Genomic DNA, 13325 nt, shown 5'->3' with positions numbered 1-13325 from the left:
TGGCAGGCTGGTTTTGATTCCAAGTGCTGCACGGGGCTGGTACACCTGCTGTATTCCTGCAGTCACATTTAAGAAAATACTTCTAGGGCATAAGCACAAGGAGGAGAGTGGGAAGAAACATTCTAGTATAGAGGCATCATCCAGAGCTTGCCATGCATATGCACATATGTTCTCAGCCACTGCCACTATGTTTGACTAAAACTTTTAGCAGGTGATTTTTATGCTCGATGTTTCTGTTACAGGTCTGTAAGTAGCATAAGTTTGTTTGCCTGAGAGCTGGGTAAAAAATAAACATAAAATCCAAGTGTTGGGACAAACAAGCAGTACTAACGTATCTCTGTTGTATAACCCTATCATATATAATTTCCAGATCTGCCCAGACAAAGTTTTTCTTTGTATAATAGGCATCTGCTTCAAGAGTGGTCCATGACAAACCCTGCGAGAACTCTTGGTAATTGCACTACAGGCTGCAGTATTAAACACATTCTAAAATACCAAGCAAGATTTTGTATCACTTAAGGCACTTTCTTCTAGTAACTACTTTCACAATCCAGATGTGAATTGCTTCTTTGATAATTCATCTGTAAGTCTTTTGTGTAATCACCTATTTGCAAAGCCATGGATTTTACAGGAGATTGTAATTTTTGGATTTAAGCTGGCCAATGTTGTGTAATGAGTTATGAAAATTCTGATCCTAATATCTGGTGCCTGTAAGATAAACAATTGTCTTTACAGGAAACTGGAGAATAAGAAAAAAAACACTGTTTATTACAACGTAAATACTAGCTGTAATATTTCAGTGCACAACTACCATTGCACTGAGAGTTAAGTTTCTGGTACCAAAAAAAAGTGAAAACCACTTAGCTTTAAATCTCATCCATGTGCCTCTTCCTCATCTTTGTTCCTCTCCCTTCTCTTTGTGCCTCTCCCTGACATTCCCATGCACACCTGCACGTTCTTGCATCCTGTTTCCTCACTGTTGTGGCTGCCTAAGTCATTATTTCCACATGCAGCTCACTGAGGAAGGTGCTAGCAGCCACTGTTCCCTCAGTGAGTCAGCAGGAGGCAGCTCCCGAGAGAGATCTGGTTCCTGAGGAAAAGAGACCATGTTTCACCACCATTATGCTATGTGTTACATGACTCCACAGCTGAATCCTAAGAAATTTAACGTGGCAGTCACCTGAACACAACACTGTTTTGGGAAGATTACAGCTTGAGTACAGTGGAAATGCTGATACTCCCTATGGCAAATACTCTTGAAAAATTGAGAGACTGAAAACAGTCCTTGAAAGCATTTAACAGCTGCAGACTGGCTCAGAGCATAATAGCTCTTTGATCTTGTGTATGATGGGAAAGAGCACCACTGGGAGCTTAATGCCATCATTTTATGCGAATGTCACGGAAGGAGACTCCATGTAGCTAAATTGTTCCATCTCAAATGCAACATTTATGAAAGCCATCACTTCTTCATTATCCCTCAGGTAGATACAATAGATCGTTATATAACAGAAATTAAATCTAAATGTTATCTTTGAGTTTGGAGAACTGGAAGATGCTTTAATTAGAAATAGAACTGCCTGTGATATGTGTAAGCCTGTTTGCAGAAACCTACTGTTGAGAAAAGCTGAATGTAACAAATAGTACAAACCCTATAATATCATAAGCAAAACCCCATATAAAGTAGTAACTGAAAATGTAGAAAGACAAACCAGTCATTGTAAGAAAAAGAAAAATCTGGGATACAATTTCCATTTACTTTGTGCAATCTCACTGTGGCTGAGATCAGCAGAGATTTTTTACAAAATGGGCTCTGCAAGTAAATTATTTTGAAAATATTGTTATCAATGTTTGCAGAAAACACCTTTAAATTAAAGAATAGAATTTCTCCTACCTGATCTTGAAAAGAAGAAAAAAACAGTGCTGACTTCTCATCCTGCTATACATTCAGTTTGGGCTTTTTTCAGACTTCAAGGCTATTTTACTTTTATTTAACTAAATAAGGAGGTGTTTGCTTGGTTATAACTTTCTGGTCTTTCAAGAGGTGAGTTAGTTTTTAAATTCTGTGGAAACAACAATGATCATCTGAGAAAAATTAGTCTTTTAACTTGCAGTAAATATTTTTAGAGTACAGATAGAAAGTCTTTTTACTACACAAGAAAAAAATCAGGATCAATATGTAGAACCTATAATGAAAATAATGCATCAAAAATCACAGAACTGAGTGGTGCATCTTTGTATAAACTATTTACAAAAACAAATTCCAAGTCAGAAATAAAAATGAGAGAGAGAAATATGCATATGCTATGAAACACATAATGAGAAATTCTAAGAGGAGAAATTTACTCAAAATTGCTCTCTAGTAAAAATAAATAAATATTTTAAATCAGGTTTTGCATAAGACCCCTTGGTTAAAAACAACTGAGATCATAACATTTTTGGTTCATATCTATGCAGCCAAAACAACAGCCAATTAAAATATAAAAGTTAAGGGTCAATTCTTATCCTGGACTCAAGATTACTAGATTTTTTTCTCTTAGTGTCAGTGTTAAAAGTTACTGATTTTGACTTAGATTTTAAAAAGTGAAGTGGCTATCATTGATATGTAAGATTTCTACTTTAAACACAAGGATTTGATAGTTATAGCTGATAACTAACAGTTAGTTCTGATATGGATTGATCCTGCACTTTTAATGACAAGCAGCATATTGTGAATGCAGCAATTCAATGAGTAGAATCCACTTGTTACAGCAATAGCAAAATTTTAGATCATATTGCAGTTAACTAGTATTACCACTCAGAAATAAAGTGTTGATAGATTGGTTATATTGCTTTCAGTGCAAAGTCCATGGCTTTCATTTATTTACTCACTTATTTTTGCAGTCGCAGTAGTAGCAGTGCACTAAATATTGTACATTAATATAGAAATGAGGGACGGAAGTAGGAGACAAGGATTTGTAAGCTGAACCCTGCTCCACTGGGTCTATTAATGACCTACAAAGCCTTATGCCTCCATCACTTATGACATATATGTCAGTGTTCCCCCCACCAGTAGAAGTAATGAGCTCTGCACGTGAACCATTCTGCAGGACCCCCAGCTCCTCCACTGTGTTCCCCTCCTAGCTTTGGATTCTGGGATGTGACAACTGGCCACACACATCCCATTAGACTGTTGCTGTAAGAACGCTGGTGTGCTGCACTGATTTCTTTTTGCCTTGTGTGCCAGAGCACATCAGAGCACAGTAAAACCCTTCCTTGGCTCTCCCTCAGAAACATTTCCTAAAAAGGAAAGAAAAATAAATCTCTCCTCTACCCAACTTCAATTTTTTTTTCAAAGCTTGTAGGAATCTGGTATAATTTTGATAACTTTACTGCTCTGATAAATTTGGTTGCAAGTAGACAGTAAGTTCATAAGCTATTGAGAAAGTATTAGCGAGAGATAAATATGTCATCTCCATTATATGACCAAATTAATTTATATCTGCCAAATCAAATGCATATATTAGGAAAAAAAATTAAATCGGTTTTTTAAAAATTTTAACAGAAAACGCAATTGATTAATCAATATCAGCAAGATTTTAAAAGAGAAATGAAAGATTAAATAGACTTCTCAGGGAATAAGTAACAGGCAGCACACCTTTTTCTATTTACTACCCACTATTAAAAATGTTTCTAAAAAGCATATGGTTGCTTTTGCAACAATATTCACCTAGGAATTTTTTTTTTTTTTAATTTTCCGCAAGCCAAAGGATTGATTTATTTCAGAAAGACCTGAGATGATTCCATTTTTACATAATGCTGACAAGCACAATATGTTTGCTAAGGTAATGCCTAATAAAAATTCAGTTGGAGAGCCAATCCTGGTAATGCTGGCACACTGTTACAGCAGATGTTTCTTACTTTAACATAGCTGAAATGGCTCTTAACTATATCCTAGAAATAAAGAGCACAAGGGGCAAAACTTGACAAGAACATGGTATTGTGATTCCTAAAAACTGGACATTATAGAAAGGGTCCTGAGAAAAGGGAATTGTCTGCTTAGCTCAGAGAAGTCTATTGTCATGGACTTTTTTCTCATGATCTCTTATGAAAAAACCTTTTAGTATTGTTTATAGTAGTTTTCCTTGCATCTTCTTTTAAATACTTAAAGTTATTTCATGAACCAAGATTGTCTACTATATGTTCTGCTCTCAAAACCATACAACTTGGTACCATTTTTTGCCCTGAGCCCTGCTTCAACAATGGGTTGAAATATTTAATGAGAGATAGATTGAGATTCAGATTTTTCCCATGGGTAATCCTGCTAACTATAGATTCACTGTCACTTCTGGGACTTGAGCTAGTAGTTCTGCCTACTGCCTCTCTTTATTAGCAGGACACACCCTACAGCTTTGAGCAACTCTTAGGTCTGACCAGGAATTCCTGGCATCCTTGTCTGGGCACATGATGTCAGCTACTGCATTTCTATACTGCTCAGCACAATGCAGCTCTGTTCTTGGATGTCCCCGGGATGTCACCCTGATAGAAATGATAGTATCCTTTTCTGCTCTCTGACTAGCTGGATTCCTCTGAGAAATTCTGAATACTGATGGCATTACAGATGGAAAAGTCAAAACTTTCTTTGAGTTCTATTTCTTGACATGCTTCTCAAAATTAAATTGCTACCTTAAATGTCATGGGCCATGTCTACAAGTCGTGCATTATACTGATTTTCACAGCGTGTTTTTGCAGATCCACCAAGAAAGAAAGTACAGAGAAGATTAATTATAGCTTGCACTTTGCTTTCAGTCTTTCAGTAAAGGGAGGAGCAGTCATGCGAGTAACTGCTGGCAAATATTATCTTACCTTTCTCACATTAAGATACCTTTCAGCTACAACCTGAACAAGGTGTATCAAATTACTGCATTGTAAACAATCACTTTCCACTCAGCACTCAAAGTGCTGCTTCCTCTATTAGTTATTTTCTTTCCTCATAAAATGTATATTTAACTACCCAAGATGAAATACAGAGGCTATTCCAAGTTCTGAACAATTCCAAGTTCTGAGTTTTATGTGAACTTAGTGTGTCCTCAAAACTCAATAGGATTTTATCTGTTTTTCTTCTTAATTTTCCTAAACTGAAATGCAAAAAGTTATAATATTGAATAGTCAATGAAAATGGGTTTATTTTTGGTTTGCAGAAGCCATATGTCAATCCCTTGAAATCACTAGGTTTTTACATGAGTTGCTGTCCCTAAGACATATTAGATATATATTTTACATACTTAATCTATAGTGTGTTGAATTTCCCTTTTGCATTTTGCCAGGAATCTTGCAAATGAAATATTCAACATTTTCTGCCATGGGACTCCCCTGATTTATTGAAAAGCACTAGAATTTCTAGCTGAAGATCTAACTAGTCTTCAAAATTTTAAGCAAAATAAAGGACTAGTAGCACTTATTTAGTACTGATGTGTTTTCCTGCCAGAAACAAATGTTTATAACTTTCAGATTTGTTAGTTTAATTCCAAAACAATTTTGGAAGGCAGTAAACTCCTTTTGTAAACTAGAATTAGTATGGGAAAGCTCATTACTGGTAATGTTTTTTAAACCTTACAGTATTAATATCCTTTGATACCACTCTGAAATTACATCTTTTACAAGAATTCACCCAGGTACCAGTCAGACAATCTCGACTGACTGAAAACTGTGCTGTCAATACAACCTTTATCCTTACATAATCCGTCAACAAGTGCTTGTTTACCCAACAAAAATTACAAATATTTCTAAGAAATCCAAACAAATTCAAAGGGAATACCAAACCATAAATTTAAAGTAGTAGCAAAGAAATATTTCAATGATCATGATTATTTCCTCTGTCTTTGGAATATTTTTTTCTATTAACTACTTAAAAATGTTTGTTGCAAATCTTGCTAAGTAAATTTCAGCATCTGTTGCTTCAAAGCAGCTACTTGGTCATATTGGTGATTCCAGGTTCCCAGTCTACAATTTATCCCTAAGATCTCACAAAGCAGAAGAAAAGCTCATATGGACAGAAGACGTTATTCTGGGATTTCGAAATAGTTAGTTTGACTAAAAGGTAAGCCAAAGTGAGCAGTCACTCTGACAGATGATCCCTGAGGGTATACAGTGAAAGAAAAGTATTATGCAGTAAGAAATATGCTCTGGAGTGTCGTATACATGCATATCTTGCTGTTAGGGCTGACTTTTCTGAAGTAAAATAAACCTCTCTTATTGAAGACTTCCTCTATCCATTGTTTCCTGAGATGAATGCAGCAGGAGTCTCTTCCTGCTTCTCTGTAAGTGAAGAGATCAGAGAAGCAACATCATACCAAAACCAGTTTGAATGAACATCTATAAAATCATTCCTCTTTACTCTCCTTTGAAAAATAACATAATTACAGTCTTTTTTTCTATAAGGACTTTTTCCCCTACAAATTAATGAGTAACAAATTCAGGTGATCTTGTAACAGTGTGGGGTGGGGGGAACACACACCACATTTCTAATGTGTAAGGTCTAGTGATATGAAATTGTTTTCTTATCCTCTGACATACCTTATTCTGTCTTTTGGAATTGAAAGACTTCTTTCTTCTAAGTATTACTGAGAGACAGAAAAAGTAATTTCTTATAACAGTGCCATGTCCTCCTATTTATGTGTCGTAAATTTTTGTTTCTTTCCAGGAAAAAGTGCAGAATGAGTATTCTTTATCCTGCCAAACAGAACACAGGAAACGTCAATAACTCCTTTCCATTATGCGTCTAACTAGGATGGATGTATAACACAACCCTTAATGTTTCAGTCTCTGGCAATCATTGACTCCTACCATCTCTACCACAGGCACTTTTCTTCTGAAACACAAAATTATATAAGTAATTTTGAAGTCTTATCTGTCCATTCCATTTTTTTTTAATTCCCAGTTCTTCTTGAGTATTATGTCAGTGGCTAATAGCATGTTAATCTGTGCTATTCCATAGCAACTATGCTAAATATGGATCAGTGTCTGACTGCATTCTTTTTCAATACGCATTTTATTAGTCTGAATATTTTTTTCTATCAGCATATGACACCAGGTTAAAAGAACTAACAGTTACATATCCAAATCCATGTTTCACAGCAAAATGCCTAAATCGTGCCCACATCTCTTGACGAAGAGACCCCTCTGAATATGGCATGGCTGAAAAAACCCCCAAAAACTGAAATACATTGTTGACTGTTTACCTACATAGGAGTATAATAATATAAAATAAATGAACAATTTATCTAGTGAATTGAAACCCGCTTAGACATATTTGCTTTATTTACTCACAGTGTGGTGTTTAAATAAAGGACAGAGTTTCCTCAACATTTCTGGTTTCAGGGAATAATACAGTAATGGGAGATGGGATAAAAAAGGAACATGGCATGCAGAGAGACTATACATGCTTGCAACCTCTCTTCACCACCAACCAAGAATGCTTAGTGCTGTGTGGTATTAACTGGGGTGCAGGGAAGGCCAGATTTTCTACAAATAACTAAGGAGTTGGTATCTTAAAGCCTTCAAGCAAACCACTCCAGTGAACTTTTGCGTTCTTATTGCCTGCACAGGGGTCTGTTCTGATGGCTCCTCTGGAAAACTGCCCTGTAGAGAAGAGGATTCCAGAAAAGCTAGGTGATTTTTGGGGATCACCTCCTACAAGATTGATCATTTCAAGAAAGATTGATCCTGATGAGTAAGAAATCAGGAAAGGGTGGCAGGAGGCTTTCAGAGATAAAAAAGGAGCCTTTAAAAATCCAAACTTAAAAAGTAGACATACAAGAAATGGAAGCAGGATCAAAGCACAGTAATAAATATCTTAGGATGAGCTATACTTTCAATTTTCCTTAGTGCTCACAATCCCTAAATCTCTAAATTTGCACTTGCTTCTTTAAAAGATAACTATATGGCTCCATGGAAGTACCTGTGGAGAAATAAATTTTGTACTTCTGTCTGACTGGGAGTTTTAACCTTTGTAAGTTTTATTTTCTCAGTCTTTAGCTTCACTGTATGTCTGTGGAGAATCATTGCTCAACAGCATTTGCAAGATACTGGGTTAAGTAGCAAAACTGAATAAAGATTTCCAAGAATAATCTGTCCCATGGACACTCTCCTTACCAGTTAGGTAGTTATCTCAGCTGTGCTGTGAGCTACATATACACGTCCTGTGTGAATTTCTTCCAGATCCCTTTTGTCTTTATCAAGGGCTTCTCTGTTCTCTGGGAGACATTTAAAACTACTTAATTGTCCTGGACCTCTGAACCCTCAGTGAGGATATCCTTCTGACAATAGCACAAACTTTGGTGCATGGCCAGTCCAGTAACAGCAGCTCTTTTCCTTAGCACTACAATATATTTCTTTAAATTTGTTACTCATCAAGGTATATATTTCACATGCTGCTTTAGGAGGATTGTGCATATTTCAGCTTCTATTGTTTTAATCTTTGAATATACCAATAACTCAAGCTGCTGTCTGTCCTGTATTCAGACTTTAATTATGATTTTTGTGGTTTGAAAACATTTAAAATTTTATTTTAGGATTAATTCCAAGTTGCAGCAATCCTCCCTGCTCATCTTGCCAGATGTCAAGAAAAACAAAAACAGGGGAAATGGCCTCTCTGGGAGAGAATGTCTATATAAAGGTGTGGTGGATGCATATTTACTCCTCAGTGGACCTGCATAGGCTGCAGGGCCACAGCTGTCTCACCATGCTCTGCACCAGGGGCTGCGTGGGAATCTCTGCTCCATCCCCAGCGACCTTGGTGTCTGCAGAGTTGTTTCTCTCAAATATTTTCACTTCTTTCTCTCATCTCCTGTTGTACAGCATGTTTTTACCCCATCTTTGAAACGCTATCACAAAGATGCTCCCAACATCACTGACTGGCTCAGCTCTGGACAGCTGTCTGCATCTGGCTCTTGTCCAATACAGGGGCAGTTTCTGACATCTTTTCACAGATGCCACATTTGCAGCTTCCCCACAACCAAAACCTTGTCCCAAACCCAATACATTTTAGCATAATCCAGCACCTGAATGTCTAGCCACTTCAGACCTCTGCTAGCATGTGCCCTGTTAATTCACAGAGGGTTCTACCTTGAAAGTATTTGTACTTGGTCAGATCCAAATCATGATTTGTCTCCCATAAGCCCTGGGGAGTACTCCTTGGTTTTGCCAAACTTAGCATACTGAAATAATTAGCATTTTCTAGTGAGTTAACTGAAATTTTGTGGACTCAGTCAGTGTTAAGTGAGAGTCAAAAATAAAGCTGTCTCTTTCAGCTGGCCAGCCACGATCTCTTGGACAGCTCTTAAAACTTCCAATAAAATCAGTGTTGATATTTAAGTTTTAGTATGCCATGATTCATATTAATTACTCCCTTCTTAGTTCTTTAAAAAAGTTTCTGTATCTATTTTCACAGTTCACAAACACTCATACACACACGAAAATATATACACATGTATATTTTTATATAACTAGATTATGCTTTACTAGGAGAAAAACTTTTGCTCAAGAGAATCACATATATAATATATATTATATATATATATATTATATATATTATATATTATGTATATATATATATATATGTCCACTAAAGTTTTCTTTCCTGAATTAGTTCTTAGCCTTAAGCTCTTTAGAAATTAAACATGTTTTAAAAGAATAGTTAAGTATATGGTTAAAGTATGAAATAAGTGTGTGGGTTAATTCAAACATCCCAGACAAATTCTAACTCAATTACCTTCTATTACACCTTCTGTTTCAGCTCCATCTTTTTATGTCTGAGTGACATAAATGATTACGGAGAATGTAAAGAATTATTTGCAAACTTAATTGTAAGCACATCTTTGACTTAAAAGCTAAACATATAATTAAAACTGAAAGGTCCAAAAGGGGGCTGACATTTGCAAAGGCAAATTTATTTCTGGTGTTTCCTAAATTTTAAGAGCATCCCTTTGCAACCTAATAATGATATATGAACATAGCTGCTAATAGGTGGACAAAATATAAGGTAGAGATCATCTTTGATGGAGTTAGACATGAAAGACCTCTTTGTCTGAGAATTAAAACTGTTTTAATTCTCAGACCAGCTAAAATTGAAATTGGAAGTGACAATAGGGACGTGTTTTGTGTTTAAAGAACAAAGGCAATGTCAACTTTTAGAACAGAGAACAAGGTACTGACTACACTAACTGCGTCTTTAAAGATGCCAGACACAATTCTAGGAAGTTTATCAAAAGTGTCCATTTTTAAAGAACAATTATATATAGAACATCAAAGAAAAAAATCTTGCCAAGATTTTAATTAACTTCTGCAAATAATGAAACCTGCACTTCATATAGATATTTTTAATTTGCGTGTTGCTCTGCTATTACACCTAACAAGTATGTTCACACATATACACTTGTCTGTATAATTGCTTCTGCATAAGTAGTGTAGCCATGGCATATCTGCATGTATTTACAAAATATAAGTCTTACCATCTCAATTATTTGGATTAATTCTCACACAAGAGCTATACTTGCATCTCAGTAGTCCCATAAGTAGAAATTTGTTCTTTAAGGGGGAAACAAAATGTTTCAATTTCTGCAATTACTCTATTCTCCATTCTGTAAAAAGATGTCCTTTTATGTTGGCAGTAATGGGATCACACTAACACAGCTTCTAGACAACTTCATGAAAAAAAAATTGTGTTATATTTGACATAATCAAAGAATGGTAGAAACATAAAATGGTCTGTGTTGGAAGGGACTTTAATGACTTAACAGGTTACAAGCATGGCAGTTGCACCTATGGATGTATGTTCTTTCTTCACACAGAAGGCTGAGGGAAAAAATCCTTTTCTTGAAGTGAAGTTTAGACAATGGTTGGCTCTAAAACTCAGAGTCGATAATGTTTTGCCACCAAATTTTTCTTCATTCTGGTGAACTGCAGGTTTAGATCACTTCTCAGATGACACCTGTCTGATAGACTAGAAGATTTAATTGCTTTGACGTATCTCACCAGCACAGTGCTTCTCATGTTCAAAACATATCAGATCTACCACCCACTTCTCATACCAGCCTCCCATGTAAAAAAAATATAAATCCAGTAACATGCAGATGTTCATAGAAACCTATAATGGGTTGAAAAACCATAAATATCATCGAGTTCCACCCCCTCTGCCACAGGCAGGGACACCTTCCACTAGACCAGGTTACTCAAAGCCCCATCCAGCCTGGCTCTGAACACTGACAGGGATGGGGCATTATAGCTTCTCCAGACTGAAGAACCCCAACTCTCTCAGCCTGTCTCCATAGGAGAGGTGTCCCAGCCCTCTGATCATCTTTGTGATGATTTAGTGACCTACTCATCACTGATGTTAGCTCTGCTATTACTATTAATACTATACTAAAAACATGGCTGTCATATTAAATTTTGTTTGGTTTGTGGGTTCATTTGTTGGGTTTGTTTTTTTCTGAGTGAAACAGAGCCTTAATTTCATTTAAAGGCTGACCCAATAACCAAATTATAAACCAGTACAACAAACAACTACTGGTTAATGTAAGTATTAAATTGCCATCTATTTAATTAAATATTAATTCAATTTAATTAAGGTTTTATAAGAGGAGGCTCAAATTGTAATTCTTAGGCAAAGGTCATTTAAAAATCAAATATTTTGAAGGAGAAAAGATAAAGCTTTCATTAGCAGGGCTAATGCACTCTGACTCAGGTGTAGCTATGTATCTTCATCCTTCTAATTCTCTGTAATATCTTTCACAGTAACATCTACCTGAAAAACAATGATGAATCTTTGAGTTTACAAATTCTTCATTTCATAAAATCATATTGCTTTTAGTCTTCAATAATTCTTACGTGTTGGGGTTTTTTTAAAAAAAAAAAAAGTATTCATGGAAAACATATAAACAAAAGAACTGTAATGTGTCTTCATGCAGAAAGATTTATAAAGGACAGTGAATGTTTTGTTAAAAAGCTTAATAAAAACCTCTGTGTGCAAGAGATAAGAATTTAGCCATGTCAAGAACAGCAATTAATGTCCTTCCTTACAAAATTAACCAATAATAAGTAAAGTGGATATGGGCTTTTAAAGGATTTTTAAATTATTTTGTTTTGGTAATAATTAGTGAAAAACCTGAAAAGAATTTTTTCTCACATATCTTGTATCTTATTTCCATTTATTTTGTTCTCATGATATTCATTAAGCCAGCATTTGAATGTGAAAAGATAATTTAAAGTCTTGTGCTTCCTTTCATCTGCACTGCTATGATTTTTTGGTGTCAACAAATGATTATGCTTTTCTGAAATATTTCATATATCTGCTCTGTGTTCAAGAGAATGGAGTCTATGAGATAAGCAGTCCTAGCATCTTAAATTAATTTAAAATACTGTTCAGAAAAACATATATTCTGTTTTTTAAAAGTATTATTAATTTACAGCATGGGATTTTTTTAATGAGATCATCAGATACAATTCTGATTAAATCCATTCTTTTTCTCCTGATTACCTGGTTTTCCAACATGTCCAGGCATTAATTTTTACAGCGAGGAGCATCAGGTAAGAATAAGTTAAAATGCATCACAAATAAAGGAAAAATAAAATCCTGGGACCCCAAAATAAGAAATTTTTAGCTGTATTTAATAAAGTACAGTGTTTAATACCAGAAATATAAATCCCATTTTTATTTCAAAGCATGGAAAAGCAAAATTTATCTTTCATTTTCTAAAAATAAGAAACAACCATCAACTGCATAATTAGTACGTAATGCAAACCAGTCTCCTCTCTGTTGTCAATCTGCTCATCCCTTGGAGGCTGTTGTGTGCAAGCTCACTACAGTCTGCTGTAAGAATTTAGTCTCAACATACTGGAAGTACTGAAGTCTTTCACATTTTCTTAGTGAACAAAATTATAAATCTGAAGTATTGTTTGTTACACAGTCACCTTTGGCCAGCCTTTGGCCCAGCTTATGCTTTGTTAGTGGGAGTTTTAATATACCTTCTGATATTGTGGCTCTCCTCAGAATTATATAGCAGATCACTATTTTTTTTATTGCAGGTCCAATTAATCATTCATTAAAATGAGCATTCTTCAATGACCTTTCTAAGAATCAGAAAAATTTCTGATCCCTTTTGAATATAAAATTCAGAGAAATTGGGTCATTCTGTAATACTGATTTACTTTAAAATTTTCTAGAAACTAACTTATCCTAACAGTCTTATCACAATTTGGTAACAATGCACTGCATTATTGGACTCCTTATTGATAGATGATTGTGGAATGTGATTTCTAATCCCTGTTCCACTGGTTGCTCACTGTGAAAT

The sequence above is a fragment of the Lichenostomus cassidix genome, chromosome 1Aa (genome assembly GCF_008360975.1).
Source record: "Lichenostomus cassidix isolate B80296 chromosome 1Aa, HeHo_3.0, whole genome shotgun sequence".
Classification (NCBI taxonomy): domain Eukaryota; kingdom Metazoa; phylum Chordata; class Aves; order Passeriformes; family Meliphagidae; genus Lichenostomus; species Lichenostomus cassidix.
Note: the sequence above shows the minus strand (reverse complement) of the source record.